Raw genomic sequence first — 19277 nt, 5'->3', positions numbered from 1 at the left:
GTCAGTTAACCCGGTCCTGCATGCGTTTTCTGCGGCCACGTTATACCTGCGAACTTGTTAAATCTCCTCTGCCCAACTAACTTTTCGTCGCCCTCTCATTCGACACTACCACAGCTTAAAAGAACAACTGGCGGGCGGAATCAGAAAAATGAAGCCCGTTTTGCCACAGACTTGCTTATTTTTGAGGAGCGTGCCTTAAATTAAGAGCGGAGCGCAATCAAAGGGGCGCCGCCAGACATGACCCGACAGAGTTAACAAGGAAGGCAATACAGGCGAGTCTCCGCTAAACGGACACTAAAGTAAAATAACAACTTATGTCGGAGTGATGAAACGCTCAGTGTATGAAAACGTCGAAAACGACGACTCTATCAACACCAGTGCCCTACTTACCGAGAAACTTAAGTAAATGCACAAAAACACTTGCACCTCAGTAGGACTTTCACAAAATTATCGCGATGATGTCAGACTTACTGCCTACAGTTATTCACTAGTAATCGAGCTAGCTGTACTAAAGTAATAGTGACGTAATAAAAGGCTTCTTGTTTGTTTGGGTTTTATTCATGAAAAACAAAAGAACGGTCGGACATTACTGTGGGGAATAGGGCGAGTGGTTCAAAAGTTCAATTTTCACCTGGGTAAACTCGACAGGTCACGCCATCTAGCGGAGCTCAGTTGAACCAAGCACTCTTACTACCTCGAAGGCCCTAATTACTAAGCAGAATATATCAACAAAATGCCAAGTCCACTCAATGGGTAGAAAAAGCACTGTGCGCAACGAAACAGACAAGAGTGCTGCGAAAGTTGACAAATTGCGCCTGAGGCCTATCCGAAGGTAAAATAAAAGGCTCGCAGAAGCGCTGGTCTACTGAAGGCTCTTATATGGACTACCCTTCCTGCCAATGACACCGTCACAGCTTGAAAAACTTGAATGCATCAAGAAAACATGCATTCGCATTGCCACGGGGCTACAGAAGTACGCCAATGTCGAAGACCTGTACGGAACAGCTATATTTCTTCGATTAGGTGACTACTTAGAGGCTGCACTGCAAGCTCAAAATGAGCGCCTCAAGCTGCGCTGGAAGAGCTTTCAGAAACGAGCTAGGTCTAAGCAACCAAGACCTGCCTCGAATTCAACCCATCATTGCACCATGGGAAGATATTACCGTGACAAAAAATCGGCCGTTTCGAAAACATATGGACCAAGCCTCGGACAATCAGCGAAGGACATACTACGCTCTGTGGCATATTGAACGCCTTAAAAGTATACCTAACGAAGAAGATATAATCTACACGGACGTCTTATGCACTCTTGAAGGCTAAAACACAGGGGGCATTTTACAACAGAAGAACAGCGGAAGCATCCCCAATCTTTATTTTTTATTCAATCTTGCTTGCTGCCCGAAGCAGCTGAAGGGTACGCTATTTCCGAAGTTCTAGCCCACTACAATCTAACGGGATTATCGCCAAAAGCTATCCACATCTTCACGAATTCGCAGCAAGTGCTTCACACTTCAAACTAGAAGAAAGCTGCCAGCGTACGCCAGGCACATCCTGCACTATGCTGCCCAACTTCAAGAACGATCAGTCTGGGTACGAGTTAATTGGATTCCTGGACACACCACTATACCTGGACACAAGCTAGTTCATCAACGAGCCTTGCAGCATCATAGCAAGGAACGACTCAGGGATGCTAGCTCGAAGCAGGCCGCAACGATGACCCAAAATGAGACCCATGAAAACAACTACCTAGCCAAAGTTCAACGCCGGTGACAATGAAGGGCCAAATTAGAAGAAGCTACAAAACACAATGCCCCGCCACCAAGATACACCCACCTCTACGAGGTCGCACTCAGAAGATTGCAAACAAGAAGTTTCCCGACAATCCCGATCCTTCACAAGACACACCCGACAAAGTATTCTGACCCCAACTGTGACAACTGCCACGAGCCAGCAACGACGGAGCATATCACCTGGGAATGCCCCGTTCACGAATCAAGCCGAGCTGCTTTTATAAAAAAAACAATGTACCCTGCCTCGCCTACAGCAAGACACCGAGGAAACTACCAACTGGATACTTGCCCACTCACCAGAGCCAGGCTGAACTTGTGGTGCGCTGCCTTTCGCACGATCGCCATTCCCTGCCCAGTACTAAGCTGACCAGTTCAAGGTCACCCAAGTTTTTTTGTCTTTGTTTTTCACCAAGGTGCTGAAGCCAACAAGCGAGAGCACAGTGTAGCCCCGCCACGGTGTTCTAGTGGCTAAGGTACTCGGCTGCTCACCCGCAGGTTGCGGCATCAAATCCCGGCTGCAGCGGCTGCATTTCCGATGGAGGCGGAAATGTTGTAGGCCCATGTGCTCAGATTTGGGTGCACGTTAAAAAACCTCAGGTGGTCTCAGTTTCCGGAGCCCTCCACTACGGCGTCTCTCATAATCATATAGTGGTTGTGGGGCGTTAAACCCCAAATATCAATCATTCAATGAGAGCACACTGTATACAGTCTAATGAAGTTTTCAATCAATCAATAAATCGGAGGCCCTGGCTAAAAACAGTTTAATGGACATTGTTTCTGCTGTGGCTCCCGCAACTTTCACTCTGCTGCTGCGTAGTGTCAGCCAATGTCGGCCGCCGCGCAGTAAAACCGGGCAACGTTGTGCACAGCCACTTTCAGGCGGGAGATTCCAAGTGCGTTTAAGGCGATGCGGACCACTAAAACATAAGTTTATTTAAAAAAAAGCACTCCTTTGGCACAAAAGTAGTACTAGCCGGTTTCTGGACCAATACTTCAGCGATCAACATCGTCATAATATTTACCTTTAGTGTCCCTACGACAGTGAATGTATACAAAACGAAGAGGGAGCGAATGCGCTTGTTTCCGACAGTCGTCTGCTCCGTCGTCCTCCGCATCGCCTCTCCTTGACGGGCCCCCAACTGTTCTTGCGTGCGGCGGACGAGACAGACGATTAGGGGAGGGTGTGTGCCACCCCGATGCAACGGCATTTCCGGAGGGCGACGGCGTCGTCGTCAAGCGGCTCAAGCGGCGCACCGCCGGAAACAAAGGCAGGCCGAGATCGCGCGCTACGCTCAGCGAAAGAATTCTGCAGCAGCCTCGAAATGATGATGAGGCCACCGAGACTCGGTCAGCAGTCTTCTCGGTCGGGGCGCCGCCACTCTTGAGTTGACCGCACTCCCGTCCTTTCAAACGCGCTTCGACGGCGGTAGGTGAGGGCAGAAAAAACGCCTCCTCGTTCTTTTCTTCTCTCTTTGTTCTTGTTGCGAGGAACTTACTCGAGGAGAACGAAAACAGAGCCGACTACGGAAAGATAGCGAGGAGACTGATGAAGGCCGGACGCCCATAAACAAAAGGTAGGAAATGTGGAGGGGGGCACCAGCGAGAAGCAATGCACCCGCGTACAATCGCACACACAAACAAAACAAAAGCGCCGGCCACAGAACGAGTAAACAAACGGACACACATACGGAGAGAGAAAAGAGAAAAATCGGGTAGCAAATGTCCAGAGGCAAACGCTCCATGGGGACACCAGCCGAGTGCCGAGACTGGCTTTGATGGAGTGGCCGAGGCGGGCGGACGGGCAGGCCACGGTTCACGTGCTTTCGCGAGGAGGGCGCCGCGACAGAGCCACAGCCCTCGGGAATGTGCAACGACTGACTGAGGGCGTGTCCGCCGAGGAAAAGGAAAGTACACGCGCGAACACCGAAAGAAGAGAGTGGGCTAAGGTTCGCGCCCGATCCTCCTCTCTCTTGCTCCCTCGCTTCACACGGTCGCAACTAGGAGCGAGCGTTACTTGGATGTGTCCCCCCCAATACGGGGGGCCCCCCACTCGGTCGGGCAAACGGGAACGACGGGAGCCGATAAGCTTTCGCCACTGCGTGTGTTAAAGGACGGCGCTGCTTAATGAGCCGTCCCGCTCGCGACGTGACCCCGCCGCGTCGATGGGCAGTGACGAAAATTACGGCACGAATGTACCGCGACGCCAACAGGAACGGCACGCAAGCCTCTCTCAAGTGGGCTCTCGAATGCAAATAACGCGAGATGAAGCGACAAGAACGCGCCAGTTCCAACCGACGCAGCAGCCAGTCGATCACAAATGCCTGCCACGCTGACTTGGGTATGTCGAAAAAAATATAAAAGAAGCCAGTACAAGGGCCTATGTAACTAGGTGTTGAGGGTCAATATTTATACAACTCTTTAATCCATGCGGTTCAAGGCTTGAAATAGTTTCGCGGGCCCTCAATGTTGGAATATGGTGTGTTCTTTTGTTGATTTTCTGGCGCAGCGCACATTTCTACCCCGCTAATCTCCGACAATGTCTTTTTTTCCGATATGGCCTCAACCATACACTTCCTAAGTATGATATTATGAGAAATGTTGAGGTCGTTTGGAAATAAAACGTAATAATAACGCAATTTTAAAGCTTTCGAGAAATACAGAAGTTTTCAACTCCATAACACTTGCAGAACAGTTCGCAGACATTACAGGCTTCTAAAGTAGAGTACGGTCACAACTCGTTAACTCGAATTTGTAAAAACAAAAACAGGGAAAATTTCGAGACAAATGGAATTTCGTGATAAGCAAAATTGCGCTAATCACCAGGAAAAATGAGATTTTCAGAAAAAATCACCATTACTTACTAGCTCTTCAGCGGCAGTTTCTAATCTTTCTTCTCGTTTTGGATTAAAAGGAAAAAAATAACATACAAGGGACTTTGACCCGCTGGGTATTGCCGCACTGTCACTTTTTTTTTTTGCAAAGAAAAACTGCCTAATGCCCGTCTGCTTTGCGGTCCTACTCGGGCCTTGAAAGGCGTCTTCCAGCTGCTTGACCCATCTCAGCAGTCATCTCATCCCTCTACTTTATTTCGAAGCAAGCGCAGTGAATTTATCGTCTCACAAGATGTCGGCACCTCTCAAGGTGGTTCGCAATCGTCGTCGTCTCCGACGTCCCCTACGTTGGTGGCCGTTTGAACGATTTCGGCGCCCGTCATTTCTCCAGTAACCGCCACATCCTGCTTTGCCGCCATGCTTGCCGCACTCACTCTAACGGTTGCCGCTCCTCACAGTCAGCGAAAATTCTGAACCGCTTGGTTTGCGCAGAAAACGGAAATTACACGACGATTGTTATAGCGCGAGAACAGAACGACGACAAAGAGACAAGAAGGACACGAGCATCTCTTTGTCGTCGTTCTGATCTTGCACTATAACAATCGTCATGTCAAACCAACTAACCCAAACCGCCACGCTTTCGAGGAATTCACACCTCAGGAAAAGTGGCCATCACTCCACTCACAGTAAACAAAAAGTCCGTACCGCGTGGTTTGCGCAGATCAACGGAAATCACACCGCAGGCATGCACACTGCACATCATCATGTGCAAATCATGTGCACTGCACAAAGCGAACGAGACAAGCTAGAAAATACGCCAAGCGTGGGCAGAGGGCTCTGACCCCAAAATACTTCCAGATAAAGGGGAAAATATACATGGGATGTATGGGAAAACTTTCGGTGCGGCGGGAAAGCCGATATTTCGAGATATGCGAGTTCGAGTTAACGAGGTAGAGTACCTTACAATACGAATGGAAGGTGGTCGCGGACACAAATCCCAATGACACTTTTTCTAAGCTAAACTGCCGGTGAACTTCAATGATCAGTGGCACTGCAAACGTGTCGAGTGGATTCGCACCCCCTATATAGATTTCTCGCATCAACCATGAACAGAGGAAGGGGCCCAGATCGAGGGCTCGATTCCTTGTTGGACACAACCGGCCGTAACCAACAGAGATTGAAGACTATATGAAGCTACAGGGGACATCTGTTCATATAGGAGCGTTTCATCTAATAGGCCAGAAAGTGGGCGCAAAAGCTGCCGTAGTTCTACTGGTACAACATCGGACGCGTTATCTGAACGTTTAGGTTCGGTCTTTCAGCGGCAAATTTAATCCCTTTCCATTGATGCCATTATACTACAATACAGCTAAAGACTATACAAATGATGCCACTCTGCCTTGCTTTGCTTCCCCGCAGTTTGTTATTTGGTCAGGTCAAATCAAATATAGCCTTCCTGCTGCAAAAACGGTTCAACTTTTGTTAAGATAATTGTTTATCCTCCTTTTCCGGAAATTCTTCCAATCTTTCGACTGAAGATTTAGAGCACATTTGGAGTTCTTATATTTCGCTCGTGCCTTGAGATCATGCCTGACACTGTATTGTTTTGATTATCAGATAGCTGAATATTATTCTAACATTTTAGGCCAGATTACGCATTTTCTGATTAACCGTTTACAATATCCACACTCTAATGATAACGTCAAGTCTTTTTCTTATCAACTGCAATTCGCCCAATGGATCAGTTTCGGACCCGTTAACATTTGGTGTAGACATTTATGACTTACTGGCAAATATGAGCTAGTAAATTAGGCTCTTCGATGACGATTGCATGCCTTATAGACTCATCACAACACATGAGACACTTCCGACGCGTCATACGAACATGAAAAAAGACGCAAAAAAAAAATCCATGGAGTACACAACACGATAGCGAACACAACACATCACGCCCATGTTGAGTAATATGGGTGTTTTTCGAGCGTCCTTCTTTGTGTTCAAACAGCGTGTCTCAAGTGTCACCTATGCACTATGCACTACAGCCGAATAGCCCCTAACTCTGGCCATTCCAGCTGTTCATAAAACGCATGACCCTTTCGTTGATGACTATCGCGCACTGAAGTCGTCGCAATAACTTACCTATGACACTATGTGCTGTCAAATTTAAATCGCTAATGACAGCGCACTGCAAAGATGTTCGCTAGAACATTGCCTAATACTTTGGCATTAACCGACGTCGCTTCATAATTTTATCTTCACATTGAGGAATACACAGTTAAATATGTAATTAGCAATGTTAATCGCATGCTTGCGGTCGGGCACTGAAATTACACCTCAGTTCTCCTAAGTTTAAAGCTTAAGTTGTAATAATAATAATAATGATAATAATAATAATAATAAAATTGACAGATCCCACGTACAGTGGGAATCGATGGTATGCGAAGCACGAATGAGAAATGTTGATCCCTTTAAAATCAGCACAACGTTACGAGGTGGAAGTAAATGATGCCGTACATGACTTCCATGTCATAATTATTATGTTGGATGTGTGGTTTACCTTCGTCATCTATTCACGTCACGTGATACCAAATTTAGCATATGTGGAGCTAGCAAAACGGCCGCGAGCACGCTATAAGCATGGTATGTTGTCATGTTCTTACATTACACGCGTGTCAGGGTTATCATGTTTGCACCAGTAATATATTTCGTTATCCATTGACGCCACGTAACACCAAATTTGGTATAAGTCGAGCTAGCAAAACGACGGCGAGCGCATCACGAAGGGCCCAATATACCCCAATGTAGCGTTGACACGGGCGCACGCTGGGCACAGCAACGCTATGTTAGTAAAACGCGAGCACTCTATAGTCTGACGCCAGGCGCGGCCCGACGGCAACCGGCGCGAACTGCGACATGCTGCATTTCGCGCCGATGCGACAACACTGCGTCTCCCTCTTTTCGTGACGGAGGGACACCGGACGCGCTGAAACGCGCATGCGTCAAAGCAACGCAGCACGGCGCGCGGCGCGCGCCTGCGAGCATATCGCTGGACCGGCGCTTGGCATAGCAACGCCGGCGTGACGCGACGAAATGAACGCCGGCGAGCACGCGAACCGCGTCACGTCGAAATGTATTGGCGCCTTGACTGTGGCATGTAGTCACATTCTCACATGACAGGCATCTCATGATTATCATGTTTGCACCAATCACATACTTTCGTCATCCATTGGCGTCACGTAATACCACATTTGGCATATGTGATGCTAGCGAAACGGCCGCGAGCGCATCATCAGTGTGGCATGTAGTCATGTTGTTACATGATACGCATGTCGTGATTATCATGTTTAAATGAGTCATTTATCTATGTCGTCCGTTCGCGTCACGTAATACCAAGTTTGGTACATGTGGAGCTAGCGAAACGGCCACGAGCGAATCATGAGCATAGCATGTAATCATGTTGTTACACTACCCGTATCTCATGTTTATCATGTTTGCACCAGTATCATACCGTCGTGTCCATTCACGTACTGTAATACCAAATTTAATATAAGTGAAGCTAGCGAAACGGCCGCCAGCTCATCATGACAGTGGCATGCAGTCATGTTGTTACATGACACGCATCTCATGATTATCATGCTTGCACCAGTAACGTACCTTCGTCATGCATTCACGTACTGTAATACCAAATTTGGTATATGTGACGCCAGCGAAACGGCCGCGAGCTCATCATGAGCGTGGCATGAGTTCATGTAATTACATGATACGCATGTCATTATTTTCATGTTAAGGCCTGTCGCTTGTGTTCGCCATGCAATCTTACCATATACTACACCAATTCTGCAACATGCCATGTGAAGAAACCGCCGCAAGAGCTGCAGGACCATGAAATATAAATAATGATTCATGACATACATGTAATGACTCATGTTATGACTACTCAAACGTGTTCTTCATACAGTCATGTTGTGCCATACCAAGTTTGGTAACGATACCATTATCGAAACGGCCAGGAAGGAAGGAAGGAAAATAGGAGGAAAAGAACGGCAGGGAGGTTAGGCAGCCGGTTTGCTACCCTGCGCATGGAAGGGTGATGGGGGAGATGAAAGATATAGAGCAGGGAGGGAAGATATATAAACACAGCACATTCGGCAGCACACGCGCGCACATTCAGTCATTGTCCAGTCTTGTCTTTCGCGGTGTGTGACATTGCTGTTACAGCCGCTTGTTCAAGTCCGTGTCGCGTAGGAATTTCAACAGAGCTTTTGTCGCCTACTGTTGCAATGTCTTCTCTCGGGCACTTGACAGAATAGTGTCCACAGACATTAGGCTGTTGTCGATGCGCGCAAGAACGGACGTCAGTGACAGTCTCTGGTTGTCATACAACGGACAGTCGCACAGGATGTGGTGTAGCGTATCTTCGCAACGACAGGCATCGCAGATAGCGTTGTTGGCCATTCCTATGACAAAGGAATAAGATTTTGTAAATGCCACTCCTAGCCATAAGCGATGAAGAAGGGTGGCTTCTCTTCGGTCGAGCCCAGTGGGCATGCGGAGAGCCATCTAAGCGGACAGGTGGTGTCGACGATTCGTCTCGTTGCTTGGTGGGAACCATAATGAAAACGTGACTTCACTCGCAAGTCGTCGAAGATTACTGGCTGCATCAGTCCACGAAAGTGGTATGGCTTCTTCTCGTGTTCCTTTAAGAGCTGCCCGCGCGGCAGTATCGGCCTGTTCGTTCCCTATGACGCCGCAGTGACTTGGCAGCCACTGAAACGTCACATGATGCTTTTTCTCGTGTGAAGTGTGGAGCAGGCATCGAATTTCAAAAACAAGCTGTTCGTACGGCCCGCGACGCAGTGCTGAGAGCACAGATTGTAGGGCAGCCCTTGAGTCCCTGAAATTCAACCATTGTTGCGGTGGTTCCCGATTGACCACACAAAGTTCAGCGCCCAAAGCAGCTAGTTCCGCTGCTGTAGATGCCGTGGAGTGGTCAGTCCTAAAGCTGATGGTAACACCTCTTGCTGGGACAACTACTGCACCTGATGAACACTGGCGGTTCGTGGAGCCATCGGTATATATATGTACACTGTCTGATAGATAGATGAATACGCTCAAAGTCGCCGAAGTACGCTAAGAAATGCTTCGCATTTAATAATAATAATAATAATAATAATAATAATAATAATAATAATAATAATAATAATAATAATAATAATAATATTAATAATATCTGTGGTTTTACATCTCAAAACCACGATATCATTATGACAGACGCCGCAGTGTAGGGCTCCGGAAATTTCGACCACCTGGGGTTCTTTAAACTGCACTGACATCGCACAGCACACGGGCCTCAACAATTTCGGCTCCACCAAAATGCGACCGCTGCACCCGCGACCCTCGGGTCAGCAAACCGTAAACACTGTTCCACCGAGGCGGACAAAGCTTAAATTGTAGACGACGCTGGTTAGATCAAAGTTAGAATATGTAATCAACTCACTTGAATCCGCTCAGAAACGCCCGCCCCAGTTACCAATTGCTCCGGCAGCGCTAGCGTTTCATCCATGTGATATAACTTCCGTTATACCGCAAGTATTTAAATCGAAACCTCTTTCGCAAAATTTCCCACATTAAAATAACCTTTCACAAATAGATTGTACAAACGCAAATCTGCCACTTCCGTTTCACTGCCAGCGGATGCTCAAGTAACCAGCCACGTCGACGTGGAACTCAGCAAAATAAACACAAGTTGTGCGTTTCACACATACAATGAAGTATTTATTGTATTAGAACGTAAAATGTAGAAAAATAATACTACATTGAACAGCAAGAACAATGTGAAACAATAATTACAAGGAAGAAACCGAACTTATTGTAAACGCTTCCACTCGGTCAATATTTATCTGAAGGTAAGTCAGCCTTGCATTATCTATCGCATCCAGCGTAAAATGTGACGTACGAATCATTTCACAATCGCAAAATCTGAAAGAATGTGTCACACAAATAAAAATAATAATAAAAATAAACGGTTAGAAAGTAATATATTGGTTGGTTCGACAAACTTGGCGATCTATGGTCCCGGTCACTTGTGGAGACAGTTTGACGGATCGACCGACATAAGCAATAAGAGACCCTTCAAACAAATAAAGATGAGCCTTTTGCGATTGATGCTACGGACAGCATGAGGAATTGAGTGTCGTTTCGCGATGGTGAAGACACCGCACTCCCGCAGTCGCGAGATCCGATCATTGATATTAGTATTATGAAATGGCATAACACGCCGTCGTGTGTCATTTCGAGGGCGCACAATATTGGGAGGTTCCCAAGCGAGGCCATTTCGGCGAACTGCAACGCCGCGCGAACAAGATCTTAAAAAAAAAAAAAAAGACGCTCACCTTTCGCTCGCCTGTCGCCTTTGACTCGTCGAAACAGCGACGTAGCGTCAACACGACGGACTAGGCGACTAAAAAGCCTCAACGTCCACGACACTGTCACAAGGCTGGGAGAGGCTTCTTCGAATTGGCACGTCCACAAAACTGAGCCCAACTGGACGACGCCTGACACCAGCGAGCACGCCGCGCAGTCCGACTCTTCAGAGCAAATTCACGCTCTTTCCAGCCTTTGACAGCGCAGCGCGAGGCGTGACAGCGGCGGCCGGCGCGCTAGGACGCTTGTCCGGGCACCAAACGCAGACACAACACGGCCATGGCCTTCGCCAGCCGCGCGGCACAAAACGGATCGTGCGGCCAGCTCACAGCGAAGCCAGTCTACCGACATCAGCGGCGGCGGAGAGCGCGCGCGAGCGGCTGCAGCGACGGAGCGACGCACGCCGGGAAAGCCCGGGAGAATCCATTTGAACGTTGCCGAGGGGAGGCTTCGATTGCGCTGCGCCAGATCAGCCCGCCTTTTGAGAAGCGCGTGCCGTCAAAAGAGAGAACGGTAGTCGTCGTAATACTGCCCCCGTGCCTTTGTGAAAAAGAGCCGTGCGACTCTCGGCTTCTCTTTCTGCTGGCCTTTGTTTCACTCTCTATAGTCCCGCCCAGCGCGTCTGCTGTAAAATACCACCAAAAGTCAAGCTCTTCATTTTAGAAGCTTTAAAACAGCGAAGACAAGGTGGTGAGAGAATTAAAAATGCAAAGTGAATTATGCCCTTAACAGCCAGTGTGCCTGAGTGTCCAGACAGGCCAGTGGGCTGCCCGATTCCCTGCAGTGGCTTGTGAGGCGCAATGACGCGTCGCCACCGACGAAGGCGACATAAGGTGCGAAGCAAGCGCAGTTCACAGACGACGTCCAACCACGCAGCAAACGGTGGAGGTTTACTTCGAGTACATTGCCTTTCTTCTTTTTCAGTAGGCAGCTACTTGAACATCCGAAGTTATCCAGGTTGTGCATTGTCGAGGGGCCATCGATTCTAACGCAGACTCCAGGGGTGTAGCCAGCATACAGCTTTTCACCTTTAGCTTGACATTTTAACGCGAAAGCGTGAAAGAGCTCATTTCGCAGAAATTACAGTGGCGTCATCGTTCGTGACGGCATCATCGTTGGTTGTGAGCGAAAAAAAAACAGCCTTGTCCGAGACAGAACATTCGAGATGGATGCCCACAAATAAATATTAAATAGAACATCTTCAGCTCGAGTGGGAACCGAGGGCAATAGTACTGCGTGGCCAGTAGGCGTTGTACCCAAGAACCATTCCCGTTCCTTCGGGAAACAATACCTTGTACGAATGTCACGTATATTGCCAGGAGCCTCCTTTACAGGTGTAACGCAGAGTAGCCGAAGCGTAGAATTGCACCAGGCGTGAAAACTTGAATTACGTGATGATGGGTTGGGTTGAAGGCCAAGTAGCTACAAAGCGTGCAGGCCTAATTAACCACCATCATTAGTTACGGCATCAAGAAAGTACGCATCGGCGCAGAACGCGCCTGCATGATGGGTGCTTCGCTAATTCGAGAAAGAAAGAGCAGCCCCCGCCGATTTGAAGGTTCATAGTGCAGTAGGCTTTGTAGGATAATTTCGAACTACCAGTGTTACGACAAACGTTCTTTTCCTTGCGGCACGGTAGATGTGTCGAAGGGAGGCGACCGAGCGAGAAGGCACCGACGCGCACGGGGGCGCGTTCTACTATTGAACGTGATGCTCCACCGTCTTCAAAGTTCTCTTTAGGGCCAAAGCCCCTTACGCCAGCGATCGTATGTACCGTGTCGTCATAGTCGTCGTAGATAGAAGTTGCATTGCATTGCATGTCAATAAAAACGGTGTCACAGCATATCCATGGAGTGAATGATCATGAGAGGGGCGAAGCGTCAGTCCGTCCATGCATCCATCCGTGCGTTGCCCATGAGCACAATGTTATGGTCAGGATCTAAGAAAGTAGCCAAACTTTGAAAGAAATGAGTGCACCGTGGTACATTATTAAAGGCGTATGCGTTGATTAAGCGCCACAGCAAACCATCAAATGTAACATAACATTGTCTCAGCCACCCCTCTTCACCAACACTTTATGCTAGGGAAGAATACAGTCAACTCTTCCTGAGAAATGGAAGGCCGCCTGCTGAAAGGCCCACAGCATGCGACAAAAATAGATCAAATCAGAGACAAATACCCCCTTTCTGTATCCACTTCACCCTCACTCTTTGTTTCTTGAACGACGAGGAAATAAATGTTCACATAAAAAACTGCGCAACCACGTTAGCGAAGTAAATATGTCCGCTGAAGAGCAACTGGTGGAGCTGTAGCTGCTTCTGCTTGAATCGCCATCCACAAACATTCACCGTTGCAGAAGTGACTTTCTGGGACAGCACCTTGGCATCTATCTTCTTTTCAGAGTTGCAATTTCAGTAGTCATCTCTGTATACAGTTCTTGTACATCAGAACTGTACTGCCAAGGCTTTCTTTCTGAGTGTCTGCAGACTTCAGATGCAGGGACCACCTACTTGTCACCACTGCCTGTCACGTCATCATCTCTCTATGCTTTCTCGGGTAACACACACAGCCATTACCCTCCTCTCTGTCAGCAGCACAGGGTTCAGCAACTACGACGTCAAGATCCCAGTGGCCTTGAAGACTTCCGTAATATCCATTACGTGTTCTTCCCAAGCCTCGTCAGGTGGTCGCATGCGACGGCGCAGTTTACAGGCATGCGTCGCGACACATTTTTCAGCCGTGTGCTCAAATCCCCGATAGTCCTGACAGCGTGGTGTCCGGCAGTGTCAACGAATGCGTCCTAGTCTATTGCAGCGCAGGCATAACGGTGGTCTCCCATGAATTAGCGCTAGGCTTTGTATACCGCAAACTGAGAGTATTCAGATGTCGGACGTAGGACACACGGACTCCGTCAGCGAGTGTCTATATGACATCTCGATTAAGGTTGCGCATTTGTTCCATCTCCGACACTCCCGAAGTTTCCGCGGAAATAGACTTGATCTTTCCGAATGACTGCAGAGCTTCATGCACATGAATATCTTCTAAGCGTCCAGGGCCCCATAATAGCTCCATTTTAACTTCCGTGGGCTCAGTGTCTTTAACAACACACCTTCGGCCTCAAACCGAAAATTCACCGCAAGTTCCGAGCTTCACTTTCACTAGTGCTCTCCTGCAAGTCCATATCCACACCACGCATGTGCTTACAAGTGAAAACAGTGAAAATATCTTCTTGTGCTTGAAAATTCATTGAAACGAACTCATGCTTTACAAACACACGAGTTCGGTATACAAGCCACGCAATAAAACATGAAATACTGCAGTAATATTCTGTGGCACGAACGTACAGTGCTATTGAGTGTCAGAACTATTGAGTGCTATTGAGTGATTATCATCATGACTTTGTAGCGCATCCTCTTACGCCACGCCCCGATGACGGCACTTGCAGCATCGCCAAGAAACAAACAAACAAACAAACAAACAAACAAACAAACAAACAAACAAACAAAAACTCTTGTGCTTGGCTGCCGCCACCGGTCGGGCGGCGCGGGGAAGACAGGAACAATTCAAACATACCCTCCTCTTTCCCTTTTGAATCACCCCACGCGAAAGCTCGCGTGTTGGGGGAAGAGTGAACAGTTCCTAACCTGTAGCTCTCAGTTCCTCCTGCACCACGCTCTACAACTTCATGGTTTAAAGCCGGTCACGCACTACAAAAGGCACACACGTTACTGTACGTATTCCCTTAACGCCATGCGGTAGGTGCATGGCATGCTCGAAAAGATTTTATCCACGCCACGAAGTATTTGAAGTGCATAAAATCTGTTTGAAGTTTGATGTATTAATTGTATGCAAATTCATCGTGGGGTACCTATGTAACCACTATATGCTGTGACATATTTACTGTACCATATACCTACATTTCTAGCATATTTATTTGTTCTAAAAATTTTTCGTATATTGTACGTACGTTTTCTATTGCCCTCCTTCCACGAGAGCGATACAAAATCAGACCAGCAGTATTGGAAATCAACGAAATGAAATAAATAAAATACACTTTATTTGACCAGAGTTTCTGTGAATCTTAATTATTATTCTGTCTAAAAAAGAAGAACAAGCGCTTAAAATTTCTCTGCTCTACATGTACACTCGGCGACAACTTTCTCTGGTAACACAGCCAAGGCTACGAAGCCCAAGCACGCCCCTTTTAAATGCGAAGAATTTGTCATAGCTCCCGTTAATTAGGGAGGCGATCGTCGGGCTAATTCCAAGGGCCGAAGTATCTGCCCCCTGAACTGCCCCACGAAAGCACGGACAATTAACAAGTGGTTCTATTTGGCGCGCCAGCGGATGTCGGCTGTAGTCCAAAAAACGAGTCAGAGCTGAGAGGGGATAAACAAAACAAAATTATATTCGCAAGTGTGGCAGATCAAATGATACACAAATATGCACACTTGGCCACAGTTCAGTACAATATTTCACCAATCAAACAACGGACTACACAATACAATCGATACACTCGAAGCGACGGACACAAACAACAATACGCACTACAATGCAATCACATGCATCCAAAAATTAAGACACTTAAAGACTAAAAAGCTTCAAAACTTATTTAGTCCAAAGTCCTTGAAACAAAGTCTGAACGATAATTTTCCAAGAATCACTCACTCAAAGTCCAGCGCTGTTGTCGATATGCTGCCCCCGAAGCTTCTCTTCCAGGAAACCTCGCGTCTTCAATTGGCGGCTCTCCAAGCGCTAAACTTCTTCGCCGGTAACACGTCGGCTTCCCACGCGCCGCTGCTGCGACGCGTCTTCACTCGCTGGTGGTGGACACACTATTCTGCTTGTAATACAAGCTTTCACCCCTCAGGTAGAAACTCTCTTCATCACCTGCTTTGTCACTGAGGACAGAAGGCATCGCCGACGCGGCGAAATGACCCTACGCACACTTGCGCAAAACTTTCTTTATCTCCTACCTACGCACTCTGGCGTAAGCTGGCTTCATCTCCTGATCACCACTCTCGGCTGCTCGCTTAAATAGCTTTCGCGATAGATTCCAAAAAATTCTATTCGTTTCTTCGGCGCGATGCACAGCCAAGGCTGGGCAAATGACGAGGCGTTTCGAGAGCTGCCTGGGACACGTGACGCAACTCTGCCTCACTACGACCCTTTCCTTCGAGGTCCTTCCAGGGTTTGCTTGGCGGCCGATATGAGGAGGTTGGTCGGCGAAACTACACTTCCGGGGGGGGGGGGTAGAGATGGCGTGGGCGTGCCCGGGGTGTCTTTGGACGCTTGTTTTCTTCTTTAGCGTTGACCTAGAGGCTTCTGTCTGGCGCTTGGTATCGTCACTGTGCCAGAATTCGGGGGCACGCTCTTTTTTGAGCGCTCGTTTGTGACATTTCTTAGCGAACTTAAGCGACTTTGAGCGTACTATCTATCTATCTATCTATCTATCTATCTATCTATCTATCTATCTATCTATCTATCTATCTATCTATCTATCTATCTATCTATCTATCTATCTATCTATCTATCTATCTATCTATCTATCTATCTATCTATCTATCTATCTATCTATCTATCTATCTATCTATCTATCTATCTATCTATCTATCTATCTATCTATCTATCTATCTATCTATCTAACCGCATACGTTTGGGTGCTCTCGTGGTCACCCCCTTAACTTGGCGTGAACCAAAATCAGTACGGGAGGGTAAGATGGCCTGATGAATAACATGTGCTGGTCACGACATGAATAATGTCGCAATCTCGTCGCGTATGTCATCAAACACTTCCCGCCAGAAAGTGGCATTACCAAAGGACGGGTATGTGCCGCTGGTATGTGGGTATGTGCCACAGGTGATTGACGCCCAGGAACAACGAGAAGACTGATGCTTAGTTTTAACTCGCGAGCGTTAAGAAATGCCCCACATCGGTAGCGTCGACGCGATGAATGCAAAGAATAAATGTGAGGGTTCCAGCTGGAATCGAACCCAACCATTCTGCATGGCAATGAAGCATTTTACCACATAGCTACGCCAGGTCTCGGAACTACTTTTAAAATAGATGCTAATCTTCCTGAAATGTCAATAGTGGCTGCAGTGCTGCCTACGGAATTTTATAAACATTACATATGTACGCCCTTGATACAGCCGTCACGTCGGGTTAACGTCCATTGTAGTCAGTTGCGCAAAAGTTGATTCATGCAGCAGTGTCCAGGCCCAGCATCCTCGCGAGCATCAGCGCTTCTCATCCGCTTCTGGTGTTGCTGATACCCATGTTCCAGTTGGCATCGTTGTGCAAGTGCAAACAACTGGTTATACAAACATCTGCAACTATTCAACACATATCTGTGCATGCAACTTTTGTATATATATTCAGTGCCATTTCATGACGTGTCTCTCTATAGAAAATTGCAACACGGTCACATTCCCTCCGCATGCTTCGCACAACGTCAGTTCCCAGGTACGTGGTATCTGCCGAATTATTTTTTACTGCGCTTCAGCATGTTGTTCATGAACGCTAATTTTTTATATTTCGTATCGTAATGGAAATTATACAAAGAAAATCTTTAAATATTCTCTTCAAGATTATTTGAATTATTTTTAGGAAGCTTAACCAGTGCAGGTTTTCTGCTTTTCGCTGTTTCTAGTTTTACAGATTTCTGATGCCATTTCACCTTTATGCTGCCCCGGTAAACAACGATGGCGTCACTCGGTTGAAGTAAGTTCACATCAAAGCCTGTGAACGAACATAAGTGCGTGTTCAATAGGTGACCTGTATTCACGGAGCAGGGAGAAATGAAGACATTGGTGCGTCAAGGAAATATTTTGTTTTGAGCGTGTGCAATCATCGAGAAAGAAAACTTGTGTGAGTGATATCAGCAAAAGTGGGGCTCTAATCACTATAGCCACCTTGAAACTGACACCGGTGACCTTGCAGTACTCGGCAACTCCTGCGGTTTCAAAGAAAAAAGTGCGACTGGAAACTGTATGGAAAATCAATAACCCATTTCCTAAATATCGTTGCATACGTGGTCGTTATTTCAGCTGCCTAATATTGTTGATACGACATCCCTTACGAAAATCCTATATATGGACCTATATGAAAATGCCCGTAGACGGCTACATCAATTATTGAAAACGCGGCTTTATGTGGAATTCCCATATATGGGTCTTATATGACCTGATATGCCCAATTCCTGATATAGCCATATATGGGTCTTATACAGCCTGATATATCCAATACCACATATACCCATATAAGGACGTTGCTGTATAAGGCCATATATGGCAATCAACTATATATGGCCGTATATAGAATCATCCATATAAGTTTAAACATGGCCTTATATGTATACATTTATATATAGTTATTCAGATGATTCATCAGAATGAATTCAGCTTGTGTCGCGGGCATAAATTATAGCCCTACAAATCATTCTACAGCTAGGAATATTGCTGTTTGTTGAAAGGTCTGCATGCAGTCACCATCGTGTCCAATATATAGGATGTACGTATCATCTCAACATTCTTGTTCAAGGTATCCTGATTGTATTTCGAGTTATTCTCAAGAAATTATTGCTAAAATGTAACTTGGCCACCTATTTAAAATTTGTGGTGGGTGCACGTCACTATTAGCACACTCTTACTGAAGAGATACATTGATTGTGTTCAAATTTAATGCTTATCTATCAACACTTTATTTATTTATTTCATTACCCACAGCACCAATTAGCATACAGTAGGGGAACTTTTACAAAAAAGTGAAATAGAAAAAAGATACATAGAAAGCCATACAAATAAAGTGCCTCAATCGCAATCCGCAACAAAAATAGATATACCAATGAAAAATGCAACACACTCAAGAAAAACGCAACACACTTATTCTAACATAAACTGAAAGAAATCATTTGAAATGGTAGAGGCAACGCTAAAAGGCAGCTGGTTCTATTCTCTGATTGTTTTGGTAAAAACGTCATATTTTGAAATACGTCAGTCTTCCATGCGATTTCTCTTGAACGTATGGTCAACGCGGTCTGAGACATAGTATGGTGGAAGTAAATATTTTGCTTTATCGATTTCAACTTCATAATGACGCATAGCATGAAAGAATTTCAATTGCAGTTTCAGTTTCGTAAAGAAATTTTTTACAGAGTTTTTATTTAACACTTTTCTGGTGTGTCAATTTAGCGTCCATAGTGAGTCAAAAAGAAATATTGACTTGCTGTTG

The 19277-nt window shown here is 46.5% G+C and overlaps 1 protein-coding gene across 3 annotated transcripts in view; it reads right to left on the bottom strand.

The window, feature by feature from the left end:
* The window catches only part of LOC119172558 (LHFPL tetraspan subfamily member 2a protein), a 161243-nt gene extending 149763 nt beyond the window's left edge, over positions 1-11480 (bottom strand). Inside the window, exon 1 of one of the 3 annotated variants that reach the window (XM_075893880.1) lies at positions 11014-11480. The gene's annotated coding sequence lies outside the window, so the exon portion shown is untranslated. The remainder of the gene's footprint in view (positions 1-11013) is intronic. The other 2 variants (XM_075893881.1, XM_037423715.2) reach the window with 2 other exon arrangements.
* Positions 11481-19277: the final 7797 nt, after the last annotated feature.

The sequence above is a fragment of the Rhipicephalus microplus genome, chromosome 4, assembly GCF_043290135.1.
Source record: "Rhipicephalus microplus isolate Deutch F79 chromosome 4, USDA_Rmic, whole genome shotgun sequence".
NCBI classification, from domain to species: Eukaryota; Metazoa; Arthropoda; class Arachnida; order Ixodida; family Ixodidae; genus Rhipicephalus; species Rhipicephalus microplus.
The sequence above is the reverse complement of the archived record's forward strand: the minus strand, read 5'-3'. Positions and strand labels throughout refer to the sequence as shown.